Raw genomic sequence first — 10,921 nt, 5'->3', positions numbered from 1 at the left:
TTAAGTAAAAATTGCTTTGTAGACTGAATTTTATACACTATTTTGTTACTTTGTATTTCAGAATTCATTGATTTATGTTGTGTAGGTAGTCTTGTAGCAAAGGTTTTATAATTATGTACCTTTGCATATCCTAAAAGTTAGTTTATTATATGCCTTTGCATATCCTAAAAGTTAGTTTATTATATGCCTTACTGTTCAATAATATTGTTATTTTTATTATAGTTATTATTATTATTATTATTATTATTAAGTATTCTGCCTTTCGGCAGGTCCTGGGACTAAAGAGGATTTTTTGTTTTCAATTTTAGATTTTGGCCTGGAAATGTTTCTTTCACTTTTGTCGATCTTCAGCTTCCTCTTTTTAAGTCCCAATATTTTCTCCTATCTTTCAAATCATCGATCAGCTGTGTTATTCTTCCTATTCCTCGCTTCCCTTCCTTTCCTTCTATGGCGGTGTGAAGAAGACAATTTCTTCGCAAAATGTATCCAATCCAATTGGCCTTTCTACGAAGGATGGTGGCCAGAAGTGTCCTCTTTTCTTATATCCGTTTTAAAACATCTTCGTTTGTTGCTCTTTCTGTCCACTTTATCTTCTCCATCTTCCTCCAACACTACATTTCGAAGCTCTCGAAATATTTCCTCTCTAACTTCCGTAATGTCCAAGTTCCTGAATCATAAAGTCTAATGTTCCATACGTAGCACTTGACCAACTTCTTGAGTCCAATATTGAGCCTGCTAGTTAAGAGTGATCTTTTCTTGTTGAATGTTTCTTTAGCTATGGCAATTCTTGACCCTATCTCTTTGGTGCAGTAAGCGTCTCTCGTCAAAATACTTCCCAGATACTTGAAATTATCGACCTCTTCAAGTTCTCTTTGTTCTACTCTGATCCATAAGGGCGTGTTTCCACGGGATATTCTCATGACTTTCGACTTTTCGATGTTAATTTCCAATCCATACAGTTTTCCAGTGTCAACTGTTTTGTCACTCATCTCCTGTAGTCCTCATTCGATTTTAGCTATTATAACCGTATCATCTGCATACCTGATCTTGTTAATGATCTGCCCTCCAATCTTAATCTCCAATTCCCATTAATGATTCCTTCATTAAATATTCACTGTAAATGTTGAATAATTGGGGCGACAAACTAAATCCTTGACTGACTCCTCTTCCAATCTCCACACTATTGGTTTCTCCTTCATTCAAGCGCAGCTTCACTCGTCCTGTGTACAAATTTTGAATGAGTCGTCGATCTCTCCATTTCTTTAAGTATTTTCAGAAGTTTGATCCAATTGACTCGGTTGAAAGCTTTTCGCCAGTCGATGAAGCACAAACACAACTCTTCCTTTACATCAAGAATTCTTTCTGATATAATTCTCATCAATCCAATAGCATCTCTGGTACCTTTTCCTTTCCGGAATCCAAATTGATCTTCTAACCTCTCATCTATCTTACTTTTCAGCCGCCTGTTCAGTATGCGTGCAATGATCTTTCCAGTATGGGAAATCAGGCTAATGGTTCTGTAATCGCTGCATTTCTTTGCTTGCTTTTTCTTGGGCAATGCAATCATTGTAACATTAAGAAAATCCTTTGGCCATTCTCCACTCAGATCTTGTTAAAGTGAAGTCAGTACTTTCATTGCGTTGTCTCCTAATTCCTTGAGCAAATCTACTGGTATGTAGTCTTCTCTAGTGGCCTTTCTCCTTCGCATGTCTTTGATTGCTTGTACTACTTCACTTTTCAATATACTGGGTCCTTTTTCATCATCCACCTCTTCCTCTTCTTTGATCGCAATATCTTTGGGGTGGTTCTTCTGATCATACAGATCTTTTATGTATTCCTCCCAAATTCTAAGGATTCTTTGATGGTTAGTGGTTACATTACCTTCTTGATCTTCGATGTCGAACGTTCGTATACTTTTGTTAGCTTTCCCTCCTAATTCTTGTGCTTTCTGGTATATCAGATCATATCTGTCGCGCCGTTGAAGTTCTATTATTTCTTCACATATCTGTTCCATGTACTTTTGGCTTTGTCCGTCTCTCTTCTCAATTCATTATTCAGCCTTCTGTATTCCTTGATATCCGTGTTTTTCGCCCTTCTGCGTTCTTCCATCTTTTTAAGCATTGTTTCAGTTATCCATGGTTTTCTCGGTGCTCTTTCCATCCTGCCAATGTTGTTATGGAGTGTGTCAAGTAGAATCTGTTTAACTTTTCCCCAACTATTCTCTATATTGTCAACCACATCGCCCATTGCACAGAATTTTTCTTCAATTTCTTCTTTCACATCATCGTCGATATTTCTTAGTCGCTCGAAGTTCCATTTTCAATTTCTCTTCCCATTTTTCTTGATCGACTTTAACCAGGTTTGCACTTCCGTCACCAGGAGATTGTGATCCGAATCAATGTCCGCTCCTGACAGTGTCTTCACGTGTCGTACACTATTCCTAAAATGTTGCTTCACAAGTATGTAATCGATTTGGTAGCGTTTCGTATCTCCTGGATTTTTCCACGTATATAGGTTGGTTTTTCTTTTCTTAAACCACGTGTTCATCACCACCAGATCATGTTGCCTACAGAAATCGATAAGCATTTGACCTCGTTTGTTTCTTCTACCTAGTCCAAACGGTCCTACTACCTTATTCTCAGCTGCTTCTCCTACTACGCTGTTCGGTGTTGACCTTACCTCTTCCTTCCTGATGCAATATGTCACTAATCTGATCATACATTACTTCTACTTCATTATCATCATTGGCCAGTTGTTGGCATATACACTTGTTTTATCATAATATCCACTGGTTTTGCATGTAGTTTTACAAACATCAAGCGGTCACTGACAGTATTCCACTTTGGTTAAACTTCTTGCTACTTCGTTCTTCATTGTTATCGCGACACCATTCTCGCCCTTATCGCCATCCGAATAGTATATTCTATAATTTCCCGATATTATCTCATCTTTCCCTGGCCACCTCACTTTACTCAAGCCCACTATGTCCACTTTACATTTATCCATTTCAACTTTTAAATTTTCAAGTTTTCCCTCATGTCGTAGAGTCCGTACGTTCCAGGTTCCTATGCTGAAATTAAAGCTATTCTAATTTCTCCTCTGATGATTCTTCCCGGAGCAGTCCCCACCCGGAGATCCGAACGGGGGACTTTTTTTACCTCAGGAAGAACCATCATATTTATTTATTCTCCTCCTTCGTCCCTTCTGGGAAAAAGATAATGTGGTAGTATTCCCATTTCCTTTCCACATCTCCATGCCGTTGACCATCTAATTTTTCATCCGCCTTTTAGTACAGTTTTCCCTAAGGACAAGAATGTGCCTTGACCTCCACCCGCTCATCCGCCCTCCGGGAAGGCCGTTGGCACTTGGTAGAAGCTGACTCCTTACCCCATCAGGATCCTGCCGCCTATAGTCGGACAATTTGTGCATGCCGACCAGATGCCGCGGTCGGATCCTTTCCGCTCGATTTTCGACCGCGACGAGCAAAAAGAGATTCGTTCACCAATAGAAAACAAAGAGAGTTAGAAGGTAATTTGTTGCTTTAAAATACGAATTAGGGCTTATATTTCCCTCGTATAAAGCTTTCTCGAAACAGTCGGCAGACAGTCGGACGACGACTGCAAAAAGAGACTGCCGGCAATTTCTTGAAAAGCGACGTCGGCGAAAGTTGCAAGAACGCGTACCAGCGGCAAAGAGTCGAATTTTGGAAAATGAATAGAGCCTGTATCTTCTTTAATGATGAAGTAAAAATTGAAACTGTCCGAAGGTTTTTCTTGTGGGTGGGCACTAATTCCATAAAATATGTCTTGTGAAAACGGAGTCGGCATACAGCGGACGGAACGACAGCGTCAAAGGATGGTTGTAAAGACGTCGAAACGTTGACGGCGTGCCGACCACGAAAAAGGTAAATGCATGAAAAGAAATGTAATAAAGGGACTGCACGTAAAGGGTATATGAGAAGTAAATACTTAAAATAAATTACAAGGACGAGAGGATTCTTGACAAACATTTTGCAAGGAGACGGCAAACAGCGGACGGCGACCGCGGCAAATATTGTCGGAAAGACGCCGAAACGTTGGCGGCGTGCCGACAAGTAAAGGAGCCGAAAGAAAGTCGGCAAACAGCGGGTGGACCGACCTTGAAAAGATGCTCGGACAGGCGCCGAGCCGCCTTTGCCGCTGAAGAGCCTGATTGCAGAAATCGTAGTCTGGTTGCGCTGCCTGTATGTTCGGTTCGCGTTCTTCATTTGTCACATTGTGATGCAGTGTGGGTAAAGTCCTTTAAAAAAAATTCGTTGAGATAAGTTTACAAATAGGGAAAATAATGTTTATCATAAAAATATTCATTCATTGGAACTGTACGCAGTTGCTGGTTAAGCAAATACCACGAAAACATGAAGTGAGAGAGTGGTGAGTTAATTTAATATTATTCATATACATTTGCATATATTATTGCACTTATTATGCATATACATGGGGTGAGTTAATTTAATATTATGCATATACATTTCAAATTGTCATGAATTTTATATGTTGTGTTGCATATGTTAATTGTTGCTGCGCATGAAAAAGATTCGGTTATAGTATGTTCCCGCGCACTGGCGTCTCTGGCATATAAAATTTTTGGGGGGCGGGTATCAAAGAAAGTAATTTAAATGGTACTACCTAGCCCAACCTGTGTATTAACTTCGATTCTATTTGTTGCCTTGCTGCTTACCTTCACGAACCCCCTAAGGTATATCGGCAAGTCATTACTTTAGGCAAGGCAGTGACAATAACCAAGTCATCTGAACTGGTTCCCGCAATTATAGTTACAGTTCCCAAGAAGGGAAGACAGAAAACAAAGTGCCCTGCGGGGCTCTAACCCGCCTTCACTCGCTTACGCTCGTTCGGCAATACTATGTACTGACAGGATATCATTGCCTTGCCCAAAGTAAAGAGTTACCGGTATATCAAGAACTCGCTTACAATTGTAGGGTCCGCGCTGGCTCAGTGGTAGAACGTTCACCTCTGGTACTTGGGGTCCCGGGTTCGATCCCAGCCATCGCCATGTGAACTTTGTGATGGACAAACACTGTCTGCGTGGGTTTCCTCGGGGTTCTCCCGTTTATTTACACTTTCTCCATTCCACCATTTCATTCATTACTCATCATCACCGTCTTCTTTAGCCTATCCGGCATAAGCGTTGGACAAAAAACTTAAAGGTTTCACTTAATTTTTATTTACAAAACGAGGGACAGTTAAGAAACTGTAGTACATTATTTTCTTCTTGAAATTGCAAAAGTTTACATGTCTTAGTTTTTAAGATAAGTGTCTTCTAACTCAACGCCAATGTATTTCTGCACAGTGTACGAAAGCTGTATTTTATGTTTACAACTGAAGCGTTACTAGTATGAAACCATAAAAAGTGATATTGAAAAATGTATGATTACCAAAGCCCATATGTTTTCACTACCCTCGCTTACGCGTATACCCACCGTCGCTGACGCACTTGTTCCCTTCGGACACACCCCAGCGCTACCGCGCGGGCCCATCAGCGTTGCCCTGCTCTGACTCAGTTATATAGAATTCGTGCTCTTTAGTGGCCAACTAGCACCTGGTGCTAAATTATCTTAGAGAAACGTGGACAATTTCTCATAATGCTTGTGCCATGACAAGGTTTGTGTTCCTTTAGTATTCTCTAGTATTTAGTGTATCTTTAGTAACCTAATAAGATCCACTAGATTATATACTGCAGGACTTGTTTCACATGTAAGCGAAAACTTCCAATTAAAAAAAAAAAAAAAAAAAAACAGGAGAAATGAGGTAGTGGTTAAACGCTCTTGTGTACAGGTTTAATTGTGGCGCAATACTAAAAAAAATGAAAAATTATAATTCTTTCACCAGTTTCTTTTTTATTGTCCCCTAGTCGGTTTCAAATGGGCGGAATATATTTTACTTGGCATAAATAAAATTCAAGGGGACCTCTAGAAGTAATTGTTGAAAAATTATAATTCTTTTACGATTTGCGTATAAATAAGGCTTCCAGATGTCTAGCATAAAAACAGCGCAAAAAAGCACAAAACAATCTGTGCTGGGTGGCCACTAAATAGTACGAATGCTATCGAACCGAGTCAGATAGGGCGAAGCTGGTGGGCCCGCGCGGGAATACGTCCGAAGGGAGCAGGCACGTCTGCGATAGTGTGTATGCGGAGAAGTGAGGGTAGTGGAAGGAAGTGCGTTTTGAGAATAATACAAGTTTCTGCCCGTGGAAAATAGCATCTAATAGAGCCATTTTTCATATGCACTCATTTGTTTTATTTGTCGTAAAGCACTTGTAATGGTTTAACATTAGTAAACGTAAGATACAGTTGTATTACATTGTATGTAATTAAGTTACCTGTAGAAATTCGTTCCTTATAAACATGTCTTTTCATGGAAAGTATTGAATTTTACCTGTAAATCTTCCAAAATGTAGTGCACCAAAACTACACCTGCACCGGACTGTCTTATTTTGATTTTTTGCTGGCCGCGGTGGCTCAGTGGTGGAGCGTTCATCTCTGGTGCATGGGATTCCTGGTTCAAACCCTGCTCCTGTCAAGTGAACTTTGTGGTGGACAAACACCGTGTGCGTGGGTTTTCTCGGGATTCTCCCGTTTCCTCCCACTTTCTTCATTCCACCATTTTCATTCATCTCTCATCATCACCGTCTCCTTTAGCCTAACCGGCATAACCGTGGGACGTAAAACTCAAATATTTCATTTTCATTTTCCGAGTGTTAACCCTTTCTCCTGACACTGTTTCACGATGTGTAGGTACAAAAACTTGGACATCGGAAGTTTGAAAAAATTTAACAATTTAACATTAACATCTGTAGAAAACCATTAGCGACTACTATTAAAACTTTTTTGAGGAGAAAAGCTCATCATGAACGAGGGTTTGAAAAAACCCGGGCTTTTTTGAAAAAGCCAAACCCACCTGGGCCCATTTTTTCGGGTGTTTTTCGAGTTTAATTGGGTTTTTTCGGGTTTAATCGTTTTTTTTTCGAAATATTTCAATGTCTTTGGGGTAAAAGTGTTAAAATGTGATTTATATTTCAATATTGTCATTGTCACAACTTGTAACAATTTTCTACTCACTGCCGTTTTGAAAAAATGGCCGCCATTTTGATTTTTTTTTTTTACATTGGACCGCCGAGAAAATCTACACAGCAAATTTAGCATATCTTGTGCTTCTACCGTCAAAATTTCAACTTAAAGGACTGAAAATTGCGCTTCGTAGCGTAGATACTCGTTCATTTGACAAAATGGCCGCCATTTTGATATATTACGTTGGTATGCCACCAAAATCTAAACAGGGAATTTAGAGTGTCTTGTGCTTGTACTCTGAAAATTTTAACTTAAAAGGCCTAAAGTTGAGTTGATTTTGTGTTTAACGTCCCTTTCAGCAGCGAGGCTATATAAGACGGGACCTACTGATTAAGGTGGAATCCGAACCACGTGAGCTCTCTCCGGGAAGCAAACCCGGGTCACCCACGCCTAAGACGCGTACACTAACCGCTCAGCCATAAAGGAGCTCGGCAGACAAACGAACAAATGTAAAGTTATAGTTTTGTGATTTTTTTTTTTTTTTATAGCGTTTCTCAAAGTTATGTTCATTCGATTGAATTCTTATTACAGATGGTTTGTGTTTTAGATATGTTACTCAAATTGACTCCTAGGAGAACATAAAATGTATTTGTTTTGAAACTTTTATAATTTTTGCCCACCTGATCGATTTTACCTGTAGTTTATTTAAGTATATGTGCATTTTATTTGTTCCATTAACAAGGTTTTATTTTAAGATGTAATATTTTGTAATCAGCCGAATACAAAATTCTCAATTGCCAATACAATAGTGTCGCAAAACCCTGACGCGTATCGAAGTTCTATTTCAAAGTAATATAATGCTATCTTCACTAAATATAATATTCTATTTTAATACATCTTTTTGTCTGGTGAGGGACTTAGGGGTTTATTGTTTAACTTGCAGCTTCAAGGTAATGTTTCAAAGATTTCTCAAGAAACTCAAATTCCTACCATTGGATATACGGCATGATTTCTTTTCTTTTCTGATTCTCGTTTGGGGTGGCGACCGTACTGTTGTAATAAAGATTAACCTTTTGTCACTCGCGCCAAATTTAGTAACATAACTACTCGCGCGTTTGCTTTTTTCCAACATTGACATTTTGAGATACAAACAATATATTTAGTAAACTTATTTGAAGTAATGCATGCAATTGTTGAGTAAATACTTAGGATATTTGGAATTGTTGCTATAGTGCTGTCAAAATGTCTTGATCCGTGGCAAAAATGCGAACTAAAGTTCAAACCATCGACACATCCACGCGTTGAGCCAATAAGGGTTCAGCTGTTGCTAAACGAGAGAGCCTTGGCGAAAGGGAGTGAATTCCTTCAGCCGATAGCAACGCTTGGAACAGAAAACTAGGTGTCAAGTCAATGTGGTATATCTATAGCTTGTCAATATCTTCTCTCTGAGATCGGCTTTCGAAATCATCGAATCTAATGCCCTGAGTAGCAGTAAAAAGCTCGTGTAACTCATTGCTGCTCTTACGATTAGAATTCCTGTTCCGTCACATGTCCACAGTGATCGTACATCATCACGTGCTCCTTTCTTTTGGCAATCAAATAAAGACGTCGAAATAAAGTCATTAATTTTGCTCTTGAAGTTGCTGTACAGTTGCAGTGCGTTCTTCGCCGAAACTTGTTCGTAATTTATCCAAATAATTGTTAGTACATTTTACAATTTCATCAATCACGGCTATATCGATAAATTTCGAAAAAAAAAAAAAAAAAAAACTGTTTACTCAGTGATACCCTTAGCAGTAAACTTCGGTTCTAGCATCTTTTTCACAATGTTTTTACACTTTGTCTTTGCTGATGCTGCCAGTTACTATTTACATTTTGTTTTCCTGTCTTTCCCAATGAAACAATATTTTCACTGTAACTGTAATTCACATCCATATCGTTTGCATCTGAATCTGCATCTACACTGTTCTTATCTGCTTCACTATCATGATCAATATCATCTTCATTCCCTTTTTCATTACTTCAATTCGCATCACTTTCAGTAGCCACTAATTTTCGATAGTTAACATCAGACTCATCATTAACATTGTCAAGCCACTTCTCTATCTCACTTCTATTCAAGAAGCGAGACGTTGCTTAGAAAAACAAAACTTCACTCATAAACAATAATTACCACATTAACGATCGCGCGTTGGAAAATTTCAAACTCCATAAAAATATATGTTTGCTAGTGTTATCACGGAACTACTCGCGCGTTTGAAAAAAGCAAACGCAGACGAAACTATTTCCTCAACCTGTACTGGAAGCTACTACAATTGCAGCACGTCAGCGAGCTTTAGGGTGAAAGAGGGGAAGGAGTCACTTGAGGAATAGCAGTGAGGGTGACTCCGCTAATGCGACCCCATTCGTAAAAATCATTAGTTTTTACTCACCTGTTTGCTTTTTTCCAACAGCGCGAGTGACAAAAGGTTAAGTAAAAGTTAACTGTTTCGACGTAATTGAATTCTTCATCAGTGACTATAGTTTTCATTACTCTTACAGGTTTTCTTGTAACATATAGCGTCTAACATATAGCGTTGAAGCCGGTTCATTGCAATAAGGTCTATTACACTGTGTAGTTTGGTTTGGTTTTGGTGTGATGAAGTATATTTTCGATTGTAATAAATATACGTGATGTGCCAACGCCGTACACATTGAAGAGTATATTTTACAAAGCATTATATTTGTTCTATTTTAGATAGTTCATTTATTTCTGGAAGCAAGGGGAAATGTTGCTCAAGAAATACAGAAGTGTTGCAATGGAAGAAGACCCACAGAGAGCAGTAGCGTAGCCAGGATGTGTGTTTGGTGGGGCAAGTGCTGTTATAGGTACATATGGAACAATTCCAAACAAAAAATATATAAACATAAAAATATATAAAAAATTACAAACATCAAACTACATTGTCGGACCTCTTTGGGGGCCCGGCCTCTCTGGGCCCCCCTTCCCTACGCCACTAACGGAGAGTATTGACAAAAATCATATGTACTAACATCCTTAAAGATATTTGTGAAGAGTGGTAGGATATATGTGGGACTACAGTTTTTTTTTTTTTTTTTTCCTTTTAGAACGGGTGAATTTCATTCAATCATAACATTTGTAAAACATTTCCCATTTTAATGCGGTTTATTTCAAATCACACGGGAATTATGGTCATCACTTACCTTTGAAGCGAATATTGAGAATTACGGCTTTGAAATTGATTTTTGTTTTGCCAATATTACCTTAGTCTCCCTATCCCAGTTTTTGTCGTTAAATTCTTTTTTTATTATTACTTCATCTTTTCTATGCAGTGTTGTAAAATTTTCTGTATCTCTCTATATTCTCACAATCCTGATTCTGAGCTATTTAAATTCTACATTACTATTTCATAGGTTTGAAGTTTTCTTCAATTATAAAGACAACTGTTGTTTGATATTGTTCTTAACTTTTTTTTTTTTTTTTTTTTTTTTTGCGTGGAATCAGTTAAGAGAGAAAGTGTAATTATATTTCTCAGAGTACAAGCTCCTTAACGGTGAGGTTCAGTACCATCGCCTCCTTTTTTTTCTATCCCATTGATTTGTAGGGGAAGTATTCTTCCTTTTCTTTGAAATGAATAAAATTTTTGATGTTCTGATTTTACTGATTTCTTCTGAATATCTATTTAAATGTCCCTTGCTTTGTCAAAATGATCTTTTAGTATATATAAGTATATTATTATTTAAATTAGATGTCATTTATGAATATTAAAAACATACAACACAGAATTTTATTTCCACAAAGTAAGAGACATTTAAATAGACCTGAAGAAAAATAATAAAAAGTAAAACCCTTAA

This window comes from Thermobia domestica, chromosome 7 (genome assembly GCF_964235325.1).
Source record: "Thermobia domestica chromosome 7, izTheDome1.hap1.1, whole genome shotgun sequence".
NCBI lineage: Eukaryota > Metazoa > Arthropoda > Insecta > Zygentoma > Lepismatidae > Thermobia > Thermobia domestica.
Note: the sequence above shows the minus strand (reverse complement) of the source record.